Source organism: Chiloscyllium plagiosum, unplaced genomic scaffold (assembly GCF_037043375.1).
Source record: "Chiloscyllium plagiosum isolate Xiang-an unplaced genomic scaffold, Cpla_swu_hap1 HiC_scaffold_45, whole genome shotgun sequence".
NCBI lineage: Eukaryota > Metazoa > Chordata > Chondrichthyes > Orectolobiformes > Hemiscylliidae > Chiloscyllium > Chiloscyllium plagiosum.
In genome coordinates, this window is record NW_028270183.1 from 65,837,216 (window position 1) to 65,853,884 (window position 16,669).

A 16,669-nucleotide genomic window follows, 5' to 3' on the forward strand; every position below is an offset into this window, starting at 1 on the left:
TGTGGTGCTTAAAGTAATGCAATGTCACCCTCTGCTGGCCTCCACACGCCACTGCATAGGCATTGGCAGAGGGTGAAAACCAACAGGGATTCATTCAGAGAAGGGGAGGGAGAGGGCAGCTGCTTACAGCACCATCCAAACTGATGTCTTATCCATGTACTGATCTAAATGTCCTTTAAACGTTGTAAGTGTCCCTGCTTTCACCACTTCCTCTGGAAGTTCATTCCACACCCAAGCCAGCTTCTGTCTAAAATAATTACCGCTCATGACTTTTGTAAATCTTTTTCCTCGCACCTTAAAATATCCCTCAGTTTTGAATCCCCAACTCTAGGGAAAAGACATGAGCCCTCCAGCTTATCTGTACCCCTCATTATTTTGTAAACCTCTGTAAAGTTGCCCCTTAATCTCATATTCTTCAGTCAAAAAAGTCTCAGCCTATCCAGCCACTCCTTATCAATCACTTCCTCCATTCCCAACAACATCCAGATTACTCTCCTCTGAACCCTCTCCAGCTTAATAATATCAAGGTCAATAACATTAACGTGAAAAGTCAATGTATTTTATAAGTGTAGGGGAGACTGAAACTAGAGGGCATAGTTTTAAGGTGAGAGGGAAACATTTAAAAGTGACCTAAGGGGCAGCGTTTTCACCCAGAGGGTGGTGTGCCTATGGAATGAGCGGGCAGGATGATCAGGCTGGACACAGTATTCCAGAAGAGGTCTCACCAATGTCCTGTACAACCACAACATGACGTCCCAATTCCGATACTCAAAGGTCTGACCAATGAAGACAAGTGTGTTAAACACCTTCTGAACCACACTCTCTGTATGAGATGCAAATTTTAAAGGACTATGCCTGACGGCCTAGGTCTCTGTTCTGAAACACTACCAAGGGCCCTGCTTGTATAGATCCTGCTCTTGTTTGATTTACCAAATCCAATAGCTCGCATTAATCCAAACTAAGCTCCACTTGCCACTCTTCAACCCAGTGAGTGATGTTACTACGTACTTACCTTCCCCGTTTAATGTTAAAATTCCTTCCCCTCTGCAGGATGCCTTGATTCCGGCCTTGATTTTCACAAAGACCCTGAGCTTGGGTTGCTTTGTGTTGTTAGGGGGATGAGGGCCTGATTGCAGACACAGTCAGTGGGGAGGAGAGGCTGGACAGTAATCAGCTGCCTTGTATCATTTCATGGTTTGAGGAAGAGGGCAGTCACACATGAGAGGTGGGTAATACTGATCCGTATTTTGTGGCCAGAAATTATGGTCTTTCTCTGTCTCTGTCTATTCAAGACCCTTCATTGTGCAGAGTGAGCCTGCAGGATTTCGTTCCCTAATATTGCAGACTACAGATAATAAACGATTAAAGATGGTCATAGTTAATTTCTAGGGCACAGCACGTGTACTCAACATCCTTCAGTTAAGACAAATACCTTGCATTTGTTTAACAACACAAAGTGTTTTGTGTAGTTCAATAATGGTAACCTAATTATAATAAATCTATACAAAGCTGAATGCTGTTACATAAAATTTGTGTATGGTAGTGTAATGGGTAGTGTCTCTGCCTCTGAGCTAGAGCTCGGCATTTTATTCCAGTACCTGAACTTGTATGGTACTGTTCCTCGCTCTGGACTAGAAGGCCTGGATTCAAGTCCTGCCTGTTGCAGAGGTATGTCCCAGCATGTCAGAACAGGCTGATGAACAAACACACAGGAGAATAATGTTACAGCTTTTTGGGTATTGCTGAGTGATGCTAGTGTCCCTACCTCCAGGCACAAAGGTCTAGGTGTAAATCCCACAGAAGTGCCTCATGATACTTCTGAACAAACTGATTAAAATGGATTTAGAATCGTGACCTGATGGAGAAGGAAGAGGTGTCAGTAGTGCATTTCAGAATTTAGGCCCAGGATGACTGAAAGTACAGCCATTCGTGTTGATTGGAGTCACATTTCGCAGCAGTAGCGGTTTATAATATCCGAATGGTTATGGATAGGGTGAGTAGTCAGGGTTTTTCCCCAGGTTAGGGGCGTCCAATACTAGAGGGTATTGGTGGAAAGTGAGAGGGGAAAGGTTTTGATGAGACCTAAAGGGCACCTTTTCACACAGAGGGTGGTGTGCGTATGGAATGAGATGCCAGAGGGAGTGGTGGAGGCTGGTACAAATACAGCATCTGGGTACTGAGAGACCTGGCGAGCTTTTCCAGCAATTTCTGCATTTCTTTAAAAATGCATTCATTTTAACACAGGTATTCTGAATAAATTCAACATTTTATTTTTTAATGACGCAGAGCCATGTAAACATATTTCAAATTGACCGAGACCATTTTCTGCTAAGGGTATGGCTCTGTGTATGACAGCAGCAATGATGCACCTACGTGGAGCAGGGAATGTGATGGAGACATAGTTTGGACAATGTACAAGGAAACCTCACATGGTCCAGTTTGGGAGAGGATGACATTCCTGTGTGATTCAACTCAGAGAGGGATAAAATGTAATCTGTCCGAGAAGGAATGACCTATTGCACTCTCTCTCCTTCATTGTTCCTCATCACAGCAATGTGTGCGAGCTAAAAAAACCTCTAAAGTCATCGTTACCATTCGTATTTTTATAGAATCTCTGCAGAGTTGAAACAGGCCCTTCGGCACAACAAGACCACACCAACCTTCCCAACCCATTCCCCTATATTTACCCCTGACTAATGCACCTAACCTAGAAATCCCTGGACACTATACTCAATTTAGCATGACCAATTTACCTAACCTACACAGTTTGAGCTGTGGTAGGAAACGGGATCACCCATTAGAAGCTCACACAGACAAGGGGAGAATGTGCAAACTCCACAGAGACAGTCACCCAAGGCTGGAATCGACCCCAAGTCCATGGTGCTGTGAGACAGCAATGCTTCCCTTTGGGTGATCCCTGACCAGAATTCACTGGAATCTACTCACTGCCTAAAGCAAAGGGAATTCAGTCAAATCCAACTTCCCAGGATAGAACCCCATTGCTAGCAGCTATGTGAGTGCAATATCTTCAGAAGCAGAATAACATTTTGGACAATCTCAATTTTTACTTTTGTCATGAATTCCAGTAAGATCTGGACAAAGTTCTTTCAAGTTAAAAATGCAGAGATTTTGTTAACCTGTTTGTTTGTGTGTGTGTATGTGTGTCGCAGTGTTTTAAACAGGGAAATATCGATTATATATTTGCAATACCCAAACACTTTTCCATTCATCGTTCCATCATAGCTTGAGTAACATTGCTGTGGATCTTAAACGTGTTAAAGAAACTAGCCTGAGTTGTTGCTAAAACTGACCCTGACCCAGTCTGAGATGGATATCATCGACCATATCACCAACCTGGTTCCATTTGATATTTGTTGTTAGCAGTGGAGGAGTGGGACTAGAAAGGAAACAGTGACCCCAAAAGCCAGGGAACTATAGACCGGTGAGCCTGATGTCAGTGGCAGGTAAGTTGCTGGAGGGGATTCTGAAGGACAGGATTGACATACATTTGGGAAGGCAAGGGCTGATCAGGATAGTCAACGTGGCTTTCTGCATGGGAAATCATGGGTCATTAATTTGGTTTAGTGTTATGAAGTTGTGACAAAGAAGATTGATGAAGGCTGTGTGTTAGATATTGTCTACATGGACCTCAGCCAGGTGTACATAACATTCCGATTAGCAGACAGATTAGTAAGGTTCAGTCACTTGGGATACAGGGGAATCTAGTCACAATTGGCTTGAAGGAAGAGGGGTATTTTTCAGATTGGAGGCTTCCGAGAAGCAGTGTGCTGCAAGAATCAACACTGAGTTCACTACATTTTATCATTTATATCAATGATTTGGATGTCAACACTAGGGCCATAGTTAGTAAGTTTACAGATTGCATCAGAAAGGTGGTCTAGAAGATTATCTCAGAGTACAACGAGACCACAATTAGATGGGGCAAAGAAGCAAGGCCTGAGAGATGAAGTTTAATTTAGATAAATACGAGGTTTTGCAGTTTGGAAAGGTAAATCATGGAGAAATTATATACTTAATGGTAAGGTCCTGAGGCGTGTTGTGGAACAAAGGGACCTCGGGCTGCAGGTACATTGTTCCTTGAAAGTGGAGTCGTAGGTAGACAGTGGTGCTGAACACATTTGGCACATTTGACTAATCAGTCAGAGCATTGAGTATAGGAGCTGTGGTGGCATGTTGCATCTGTAGTAGGAAACTGGAGCACGCATGAGAAGCTCACACAGACAAGGGGAGAATGTGCAAACTCCACACAGACAATCACCCAAGGCTGGAATCGAACCCAAGTCCCTGGTGCTGCGAGGCAGCAGTGCTAACCACCGTGCTGCCCTTGGGATGATCCCTGACCAGCATCCATTGGAATCTACTCACTGCCTAAAGCAAAGGGAATTCAGCCAAATCCAACTCTCCCAGGGTGTTGGTGAGGCCACTTTAAGAATACTGTGTACAACTCGGATGTCTGGAGAAAAGATTTACCTGGATGTTCCAGGACTGGAGGTTTGAGCTTCGGGGAGAGGTTGATTAGGTTGAAGTGCTTCCTGGAGTGTCAGAGACTGAGGGGTGACATTATAGAGGTTTTAAAAATCATCAGGGGTATGGATATTCTAAATAGCCATGGTCTGATCCCAGGATAGGGGAGTCCAGAATAAGACAGCACAGGTTGAAGGGGAGAGGGCGAATGATTTAGAAGGAACATGAAGATAAATGGTTCACACAGAGAGTGGTGTGTGTACAGAAAGTGCTGTCAGAGGAAGTGGTTAAGGTGGGTACAGTCATAGGAGGAATATTGGGCAAATGCTGGCAAATGGGACTAATGGGTTTTGGTATCTGATCGGAGAGAATATATTGGACTAACGGGTCTGTTTCCATTCTGCATGACTCTTTGATTCTATAAGAGGGATGGAGAAAATTTCTTAAAGGACCTTTCAAGTGGGAATTCTCTTCACTGGAAGTTTTTATTGCGCCTCTATGTTCACGTGGACTGAAAGCTGTGTTAGTTAATTATTTGATAGGGAAGTGAGTCACAGATAATTGGACGCAGACAGGAAAGTGGGGCTGAGACCATAACCTGATCAGCCACAATTTTAGTGCCTTGTGGAGAAGGATCAAAGTATCTAATGCCCCACTCCTGCTCCTCAGTCCCATGTTTCTGTGTTCCATTCAGCCCATCAAACCTGCTAGACAGGAGCAGTTGGAGGCTACTTACATCTATAACCTGATGCACAGGAACAGAGGAGACCATTCAGCCCTTTAAGGCTATCACACGCTTTGATGTGATTTGGGAAATGTAATTGGAAAACCCAGGTTGGGTATGAAAGAGGCACCTCATTTCTTTTTACAGAGATACCCGTCTCTGAAACTTGTGTTTCATTTATTGATCATGTTATAGACCCAGATTCACTGTGAATACAGCCCACATACCTCACCCAGACATGGCTCACAAACTCCTCTGGTCTCCCTGACTGCAATATTCAGTAATTTGCACGTTCATGAAAATAACACCCCCTAACGTTCCAATAACAGAATGTGAGAACATCAGAAAGAGGGGCAGGTCGTTCACTCCCCAAGCCTGCCTTGCCTTTCACTAAGGTTATGGTTGATCTGCTCTTGGTCTCAAATCCTCTTTCATTCCCAATTCTTCATCGCCCTCACCTCTCTGTCAGGTCAATATCCATCTACCCCCTCTTCAAATCCTTTCAGTCACCTAGCTCCCCGAACAGTCTTGAGAACAGAAATCCTGACAAACAATCCCACCTGTTTGAAGAAAACACTTGCTGCTCCTGTACCATGGCTTATTGATGTGAACAAAAGAGACTGATACAAGGGTTCAGGTAAAAATGACTGACCCCGATATCAAGGCAGTGTTTGCCTTCTGTTGACATCAAGAAGTTCATTCAGCATCTCACGCTGGTTTCACAGGAATATGAGGAAGCCATTCAGCCCATTGACACAATTGGAGAAGAACAGGGACAGCCCATTCAGTGCCTCCCGCCTATTACTCAGGAAGGGAAGGAGTCCAGTGTGATGGACCACGCCAGAGCCCTTCAAAAATATTTGAGGGCGGTAGCCTAGAATCTAATATTTTTATATTTAAAAGGAAACGTAAACTGTCTGTTCCAGATGCAACGTGAATGGTCAAACTACTTGGTGTGAAGCAAAACACCATTTATTTAAACACGGAAGATAAAATGAAACCAAAGAAAGGGGAAATTAGAATAACTTAATTCTATTGGACAAGTTAACAGAATAATAGATCTAGGAACTATTACTGATGAACTGTTCCAGTATAGGGAAATCCCATAAACACAGCCCATGGCAAAAAGAAATATTTAGACACAGACAGTCACAAACATTTCTCCAATCCAGGAATTAAAAACAGCATCAAGAGAAAATTCAGAGAGAGAAGCAGCCAGGAGATAGTCACTGAAGATTCCAACTCTGTGTAGACCCCAATAGTTTCTGATGTTACTGAGAAACCAAAACCCAGAGATCCTAATCTGTGAGAACTGGCCACACCCATTCAAGCTGCATTAAACTAAACCCAAGCCCTCCCTAGCTGTTACTCAAGTAGTCTTAACTAGCCAGCTTGGTAACTATCGCTCAATCTCTCTCTTTAAAGAAACCAGGACAAATAACCTCTTAAAGCTGCAGCATTGTCACACTTGTCAGCATATCGAACCGTCAAACAGGAACCAGGGGTAACCCAGTCAGGCTCTTGGCCCTGTCCAATGGGACGAGGAAGAAGCCAGTCAGTGTGTTGAGTCACTGACACAACAATAGGATGAGGCTATTCAGCCCCTTGAGCCACTTATACTGGAACAGCAGGAGGCCATTCCCCCTCAACGCACTTACACAGGGACAGAAGGAGGTAATTGATGCTGATTCCTGATGAATGGCTTATGCCCGAAACATCAATTCTCCTTCTCGGATGCTGCCTGACCTGCTGTGTTTTTCCAGCAATCAATTCTCTATTCCAATCCTCAGCATCGGCAGTCCTCGCTGTCTCCTAATTGATGCTCTAACGTGATGAGTAAGTGGAGCAGAGGCTGCACAGACAGACTACTCCACATTGTTCCTCTTGGCTCTGTTGCTTAGGATACACAAATGGGACTTTAACATGGTTTTCTAGAAGTCAGCAGGGAAGCCTTATGTCTTGTGTGAAGTCTCAAGAAGGCATCTTTCATCTCCGAAACGACAGCCTGGTGTTCTCTATGTAGGGCGGAAGCTGGTGGGAATGACTACCTGTTTCAGATGGAAGGTGTTGTGGCTGCTGTTTGGGATTGTGAATAACCTGACGTTCAGTACGGGCTCACACGCCGACTGCACAATAATGTGGGGAGAGTTAATTTAGGCATATAAACGATTAGGAAAGTCACATTACACTGATGAATGCACTCTCTAAGTTCAAATAATGATGATATTATTCATGTTGATCTTGTCTAGTGCTTGTCCTGTTCAGTGTATCCTGTATGCCTGACTCTGTCCAAGCCTATTTCCACCCTATGACCTGTCTGACCATGCTTACTATGACCTGCCTTCGATGCTTATAAATAAAGTGTTTCCCTGTACTGAGACACACGTGACAATATATCAAACCAATTAATCCTGTGTAAAGTATGGAATTTCTCTCCCTGTCAATGTCTCTTTTGGAAATAAGTGATCGCTGCCACTCCTCGTGTTTCAGCATCACCATTTCTTCGTCTCTCACAGCTCTACAGATGAAACACTCAGCTTCTTCACTCTATCCTCATGTTACCATCACCCGTGTCTGTGGTAAGGAGATCATTCCTTACAAAGGAGATCAAATCTGTAGAGAGTGCCCCAAATGCTCTCTCAGCAAATTCTACAACAACAGGGAGATGGCTTTACTTATGTACTCGAATCATCTTACAGTGAAGGACAGCATACCATTGACTGCACCCATTACTTACACCGGGTTTGATTCAAAGCAGAAGCGCATAGACTTGTGAGTAGGCGATCATGCTTCCCAAATTTGTTAGAGTTCTTTGATGAAGTGACCAAGAAAGTTGACGAGGGCAGAGCGGCAGGCGTAGTCTCCATGGATTTCAGTAAGACTTTGATAAGGTTCCACATGGCAGGCTGGTCAGGAAGGTGACATCACGTAGAATGTGGAGGGAACTGGCCAATTGGATACACAGTTGGCTTGATGGTAGGAAGCAGAGGGTTTAGTGGAAGGATGTTTGTCAGACCGGAGGCTTGGTCCATTGCTGTTTGTTATCTATGATTTGGTTGAGAATGTACAAGGCATGATTAGTAAGTTTGCAGATAACTCTAAAGTAATTGGGAGCATGATCATGAAGAAGTTTATCAGAAATTGCAGCAGGACCTTAATCAGGTGGGGAAGTGGGCCGAGAAATGACAAATGGAATTTAATATAGATGTGTGAGGTCTTGCATTTTGGAAACACAAATCAAGGTAGGAGTTTCATGGTGAATGGGAGGGTCTTAAGGGGTGCAGTGGGCAGAGAGACCTTTGTGTTTAGGTGTACACGGTTCTCTATGAGTGGAGTCAAACGTAAACAGGGCAGTGAAGAAGGCTTTTGGCACATTGGCCTTCATCAGGCAGGATATTAAGTATACAAGTTGGGAATTTATTTTGCAGTTACCCAGGACTTTGTAAAGGCCGCACTTGGAGTATTGTGTTCAGTTTTGTCACCTTGTTATAGGGAGGATGTTATTAAATTAGAAAGAGTGCAGAAGAAATTTACAAAGGCGTTGCCAGGACCCAATGGTCTGAGTTACAGGGAAAGGTTGGACAAGCTAGGAAATTTTCTTTAGCGTGCAGGAGACTGAGAGAGTCCTTATAGAGCTGTATAAGATTACGAGGACTCTGGATAGGGTGAATACTCTCAGTCTTTTTTCAAAGTGTAGAGAATCGACGACTGGATGGGATCAGTTTAAGGTTAAAGGGGAAGGAATAAAAGGGAACCTGAGGGGCCATTTCTTTACACAGAGGATGGTACGTGGATGAGCTGCCAGCAGATGTGGTTGGTGGGGGAGGGGGGGGTACATTAACAACATTTCAAAAAGCATTTGGATAAACATGTGGATAGGAAAGGACTGGAAGGATATGTGGCAACTGTAGGGAATTGGGGTTAGCGTGGATGGACATTTACAAGGTGGAGTCGAAACCCCTCTGTTAATTAAAACCTAACACCCAGAAAAGCTCGCCTCACCTTGTAATCTGTTAAAATATGAGTGACACAGATCTCCTACATTCCACTATTTAAACAAAAAATGTCAAGTTGTTTTTTAACTTTAATAGTGAAAACTAAACAACAACTATTCACAAATACAAGTCCCTCTTGTATTAGCTACTTACTATCAGACTCTGTAAAAATATGTTAGTCCAACAACCCACATATTAAACATTACAATCTCAAGACCACACAAAATCCATCTTCCCCGCTATGTTCACTGTTCCAGCTGCTGAACTCCCTGGGTCATGTTTTTTTTATTGCAAGTAGCTTTTAAATGGACATGTATCTTTGATAGAAAATGTTTGAGATGGCCAGTTAGCACTCCTGCTCTACAGCAGTTACTCTGCTGTTGGGTGGCAGGAGCTATCACTCTAGTTTCAAAATGCTGGGTTTATATACTTTCCAGGTGTCCAAACAATAATATTCAAACTCTGTTGGCTTCTGGTATCCTGAGCATTATTTAAACTCTTTGGCTGTATTTGAATTGTTGTCAAAGAGCAACCAAACCTCAGGTATTCATTTCCCAGCTAATGGTGACATGTGGAACAGGCTGACCTTTAGCAGGCATCTGCGGTTGTACTTTCTATTCAGCAAAACCCATTCTGTCTTAAAGTGACCGGACATGCTTTCGGCTTCATAAGACCTACCCCCTTCAGAAAAAAAAACATGGACCAGCAGAATGAAAAGATGGCTTCATTTCTTTACCTCTAATTCTTATTCCCATTATTATGAATTACGAAAGTTTTATTCTCAGCTATACCATGCATATTAATTCTGCACACATATATAACACTGCAATAAGTCAAATCTTATCCAAACTTTTTCTTTTAAATCTGCGATAACACATCTTTTAGGACCCACAGCATGTACATTTTGTAAATTTAAAGTCGGTAAGATAAGACTCCAATTAAATAGTCTCATATTCTGGCCTTTAAATATTCAAAAATGCGAGAGTTTGTCGTTATACACACCCATCTCTGACAATTTGTTTGTCATATATGAACATTAAAATATTGTCAGGCCAGTGCGAAACTTCATCATTCTTTTCCAATAATTGAGACTTCGTATTTTTTTGTGGTGAATATTGAGTTTTTTTTGACAAGTAGCCAATTGGCCATTCAATTCCATCATCATCTTTCTGCATCAATACATCTCCGACTCCTGTATCCCGAGCATCAAACACAATTTTCAAAGGGTTTCAAAATATTTGGTACAGCTAAAACTGGTGCGGTGATTAATCTTGCTTTAAAAATTTCAAATGCCTCCTGGCATTGTTCTGTCCACCACAATTCTGTGTTCTTCTTTAATAAATCCGTCAGTGGTGCCAATACGCTGCTGAGGTTTGCAACAAACTTCCGATAGAATCCACTCAGTTCCAAAAATCGAAGCACCTCTTACTTCAAGGATGGTTGTGGAAATTCCTCAAAGCCCTTAGTTTTTATGTTCCATGGGGTCAACCTTCCATGGCCAATGTAATGTCCCAAGAACGCCACCTCTGCCTTCGCGAATTGTGTTTTCTTTAAGTTTATTACCAAGTTTGTTTCTTGTAATCGTTCAACATGCTCTGCCAGCTGTAACATGTGAGCTTTCACTCACTTGCTAAAGATCACTACATCATACAGATAAACTGCACAATTTGTTCATCTGGTCACAACTCTGTTCCTGAGTCTTCAATGTATCTCGAGCACTATTCATTCACACAACATTCTCTAACATTTTTGATCATATCCGGTATCTTTGCCAAATAGTTTAAGTGATTCAACGTTTTTCTTTTAATTTGAAAGGGGGCACTAAACCTGGCTTTGAAGGGGTTTTCTACCACTGGTAGCAATACTAATACTTCATCCCCACGGGAAGTCGTCAAAGTTTCAGAGTTTTTAATCTGCCACCTGCATTACTCTATACTGTGCCTCTTCAGGTGCTGTTTAGCTAACTCCCCTACACCATCTAATTTCTCCCTCATCTCAGATACATAATCCAAGTGTGAGATCTCCGACTTTGGTCCTGCCAATTTATAGTTAATTAATTTCAAAGGACCTCTCACTTCATGTACGAATATTAACTCAAAGGATGTAAAGTGAGTAGTTTTGTTTGGGGCATCTCTTCTGACAAACAAGATAATGAGACGCCTTTATTCCAATCATTCGGGTAATTCTGACAGTACGCTGTTAATATTGTCTTCAGCATCTGATACCAACTTTCCAAGGCTCCCTGGGATTAGGGATGCACTTGACTTAAACTGCTGTATGCCAAAGCTATCCATGACGTCCCTAAACAGCTGAGCGGTAAAATGAGATTCTTGGTCTGACTGTGTAGCCCACAGCGAGTAAAGACAGCTACCAACTCCTCTACATCCCTTTTTGCCTTAAGACCCCATAATGGAATTATCCCTGGAAATCAGGTAGACACATCCATTATGATCAGCAGATATTGGTTTCCACCTTTATTTCAGAAAGGGGAGCTACACAACTAATCATAACCCACATGAAAGGTTCTTCGAATACAGGAATTGGCAAGAACGGTGCTAATTTTATTACTGCCTGTGACGTACCTACCATTTGGTATGTATGACATATACAACAAAAACTAACCACGTCCTTGTGCATTCCAGACACTAGAAATGCTTTAGCCTGAGTCTTCCATGCATTAACTCCTTTGGCTTTTTCCTTTGGTTTTCCTTCCTGTTGTAATGTATGACAGTGGGATCTTGTTACTACATAGTCTGGAAAAATCCCTGGGTATTTTTATTTTAATTCTCCAGTTCCCTGACCTTACTTTTGCTTCTCCACCACAAGGGGTGCCTCTCCCACCTTGGATCCGGCTAAATCATTCCCAAGAACAAACTGTATTCCTGGAAATGACAATCTGTCACTCAATCTCGCAGTTACTTCCCCAACCTTGATTTGGCACTCCACCTAATGTTACACAAGGGAATGCTTAATTTCTGTCCCCATTTCACAGATTATCAGGCTGTTGAGTGACATGTCAGAAAGAGTGAAAATACTTTCATCTCTTACTTTTAGAGGCCGAGGGAAATTGAGGACTGCAGATGCTGGAGACCAAAGTTGAAAAGTGTGGGCTGGAAAAGCACAGCAGATCGGCAGCAACCGAGGGGCAGGAGAGTTGACATTTCAGGCATTAGTCCTTCATCAGGAAAGTGGGAGGCAAGGAAGGGGGAAGGGGCTGAGAATTAAGTAGGAGGTTGGGGGTGGAGCTGGGTGGAAGGTAGCTTGGAAGGCGATAGGTAGATGTAGGTGGGGTCTGATGATGATAGGTCGGAGAGGAGGGTGAAGTGGATAGGTTGTAGGACAACTGAAACCGTCAAACTATACAGCATCAACGTTGACTTCATCAATTTCCAAATCGCCCCTCCCCCAACCTCATCCCAGATCCAACCGTTCAAATTAGCACTGCCCTCTTGAGCTGTTCTAACTGTCCATCTTCCTTCCCATCTATACACTCCACCCTCCCCTCTGACATATCACTAACACTCCCACCTACATCTTCCTGTCACCCTCCCAGTGACCCTCCTGCCAGCCCAGCTCCTACCCTCCTATTTATCTTTCAGCCCTCTTGTCCACCCGCCACATTCCTGACGATGAGTTTATGCCTGATATGTCGATTAACCTGGTCTTCGGATGCTGCCTGATCTGTTGGGCCTTTCCGGCTCCTTGCTTCTCAACTATTAGATACTGAACAGATCCCATTTCTTGCAATTTTATAGCTTCTTGTCCTCCCCCCACACCCCATTTTTTCTTAGTAAGGTTTACCTACAGAGGCAAATTCTTTATAGAGATCAGGCACTGACTCCATACACAGCTCCTGTCTAGGCTGTGCACTCTCCTGCAGCTCCTCGGCTCTACTTGGGGTCTCCTGTACCAGGTTCACTAATACTACTGGCTTAAACTCTTTTACAGCATCTTTTCCCAAAGGGTCTTCCAGCACGGTGTGTCCCAGTTTCCTGCAGTGAAAACAGTTTTCCCAGTGCCTTCTTAAACCATCGGTACTGTAATTTTATGTGTTCCACTGCGTTACAATGAGACTTGAGGCCTTTCACTTCCTTTCAACCACTTTGGGCTTTTCTCCACCCGTGTTAAACCATTGCCAGTGTGCTTTTCTCTATGTTTTGTAGTGTAGGATCTCCCCTTCTCCCAATTTCTTTCCCTCACAGGATGAAAATCCTCTCAGAAGCTACATTTCATCTCATGCACCAATGCATACTTAACTGCCATTCCTGCTGCGCTTCTCACTTCTTGAACTTCCTGTCATTCACATGAAATCTTACCATCTCTGGAAGTGAGTCTTTAAACTTGTCCAACAGAATAATCTCCCATCGGGCCTCACAGGTCTTATCTATTTTTAAGGCCTGCACCCATTTATCAAAATGACTGTGATTAATTCTTTCAAACTCAATATAAGTCTGACCTGGTTCCGTCTCTATATTTCTGAACCGCTGTCTATATTCTTCTAGTACCAATTCATAAGCACTCAAAATGGCCCGTTTGACATCTGCGTAATCTATTGCTCCCTCATGTGACAGAACTGCACATACCTCTCAAGCTGTGCCAACCATCTTAGTCTGAACTAGCATTACCCACAGGTTCACTGGACATGCCATCTGCCCAGCCAATTTTGCAAATGAAATAAAAAGGTTTTGGCACTTTTCTCACCGAAATATGGCAATGTATTAACACAGTTGTATACATCCCTACGTTCTCCCTTCATCTTCATCCTGCTAATTTAACTTTCTTATCTAATTCCAAACTTCTGAATTTCAAATTCTCCCTCTCTTCCTTTTATCCCTCTTTCTCTTTCTATATCTTCTCCCTCTCTTTCTGTCTCTCTTTATCTTCTAACTCCAGTTACCCCACTTGCAATTTAAGTTTTTTCCAATTCGACTGCAGTTTCCTGCTTCTCCGATACACCAAAAGTGCTTGACCAACTCCATTATGATTACAATTTTCCTTCTGTCTCTGGTGAAACCCAATTCTAATCTACATGTTAATTCTGAAAGTGTGCCCTTCCTTTGTCTTTCTACACCTTCTTAGCAAATTTGTGAATCATCTTCAAACCTCAGAACCTCCTTAGTCATGTTATAAACCATTTCTTTTGATTTAACCAACCACAAGGAAACAAAATTAAATGAATTTTGTCACCTGTTTTATTTGAAGATCTAGGTCACTAACTGCCAAGTTATGGAATCTGCTGGGACCTTTTATAGCCAAAATCTGTTCAAATCCCATACGACAAGCCCTCAAACCGTTATGATGTCGATGTCTAACCCCTCTGTTAATTAAGACCACCCACACAGAAAAGCTCACCTCGCCTCGTAATCTGTTAAAAGATGAATGACAGAGAAGTCCCAAATTCCACTATTAAGAGAAAGATAGCCATTTACAATTATGTAAGTGAGCTCGCTGAGCTTGAAGGTTTGTTTTCAGATGTTTCGTCACCATGACTAGGTAACATCATCAGGGAGAGTCTCTGGTGACGCATTGGTGGTATGTCCCACCTCTCTGTTTATAGGTCTTGGTTTCTTAAGGTGCATGATGTTATTTCCAGTTTTTTTCAAAGGAAGGTAGATAGGATCTAAATTGATGTGTTTATTGATGGACTTCTGACTAGAATGTCATGCCTCTCAGAAGTTTCGTGCGTGGCTTTGTCCTAGGAAGTGTGTGTTGTCACAGTCAACGTGGTGTCCTTCTTTGTGATAGTGGGTCATGTCTTTTGGTGGCCAGTTAGTGTTCATATGTCCTGCTAGCACGACAACAGGACAGTTTGAAATGGAGGAAAATTATTTTATATACACTGTTTAATCAATGTGTTTTCAGATAAATAAAATTTTTCATATGTGTACAACACATTCTGAATGAACAATGGAGACACAGTTAATGAAAAATGATGCACATGATGTATAACATTTATAAAGCATTAAAACATTATTTGATCCTCATCTGAAGTGATAACTTCCCCTTCTCTCAACGTTCCCCCTTTCCTGGGATTCCCAACTCTAGTCTCATTCTTATCAGGATGTATGTTATAAATTCTTGTTTCTCGTGTCCCAACTTATTTTAGTTAATCCCCTTTCTGCCGGGAATTCAATACATTGGCCTGCTGGGTTCTTTCCAAAGTTAGTGTCTGTCATATTATTGGAGGAAAGGTTCTGGCATCAGACCCAGCATTTGAACATATTACTCTGTTGTACGTGCACTAACAAAGGGCCACAGCACACAGGAATTGCCAAAATATTGAGGGATATACATCTACTTCTTTTGATAATGTTGTTTTCTCATTTTCCACATCTCCATATCTATATCCTCTCTCTCGTTCTCCCTTTGCATCTAGGTAAGAAATCCATCAATTATTCTTCGTGGCCCATCTCTCAAAACTCCTCCTTTCAGTTTATATCTAATGTTCTCTTCAAGATGTAATGCGGTTATAATGAAGCAATGTAACTACAAAGACATGCGGGAGGAGCTGGCCCGAGTTAATTGGAAGGGGAGCTGAGCAGGAAAGGCCATGGAGCAGCAATGGCAGGAGTTTCTGGGGATATATCGGAAGATAATACCAGAAATGCAACCCCAAGAAGATGAAACATACTCATGGGAGGACAAGGCAACCATGAGTGATAAGGCCTCAGACCAAAAGAGAAAACATACAATGTGGTGAAGATGATTGGGAATCCAAAGAATTCATTGGCTCTGAGACTACATAAGGCTTGCATCACTGACACTACAGGGTCTAAGGAAGTTCCTGTGGAGTGAAGAGTGAGGCTTTTGCTCAGAAGTCTTTGACAAGGAGGTTGAGTGAAGTGATTATGCCACAGTTGAAGAGGGTGAAGACATGACTGCCCAGCTGGTTCAGTGCGCTACGTGCTTGATGTGGGAGGTCAACCACTCTGGTCTGTCTGGCTCGTTTCAGTGTGGAAAGTGTGTGCACGTTCAGCTACTGACCGAGCATGTTGCAGCGCTGATGAAAGAACTCGAGGACCTTAGGCTCATCCGAGAGAACGATATCTTTCTGGGCAAGACCTTCAGTGAGGTTATTACACCGACCATACCAGAAGAGAGCAGAAGAGAGCAGACGATGTGGAAGGCAGAGAGGAGACAGGTGCAAGAGACTCCGGGAAAGTACCTGAAAGGAACAAGTTGAATCTTTTGGAAACAGTAGAGACAGATGACACTACCAGTCCGCCAGGCGGCCAGGTCTGTCAATCAAAAGTTGGCGTGGAGACAGAGCGGTAGAGTCGGACATCACACAGAGCCGTGGTAATAGGGGACTCCACAGTGAGAGGAACTGACGGGGTTTTGTGGCAGCAGGCGGGACTTAAGGATAGTGTGTTGCCTTCCTGGTGCCAGGGTTAAAGAGTTCACAGACAGAGTGCAGGAAATCCTCAAGGACTAAGGTGAAGAGCCAAACGTGGTGGTACATGTT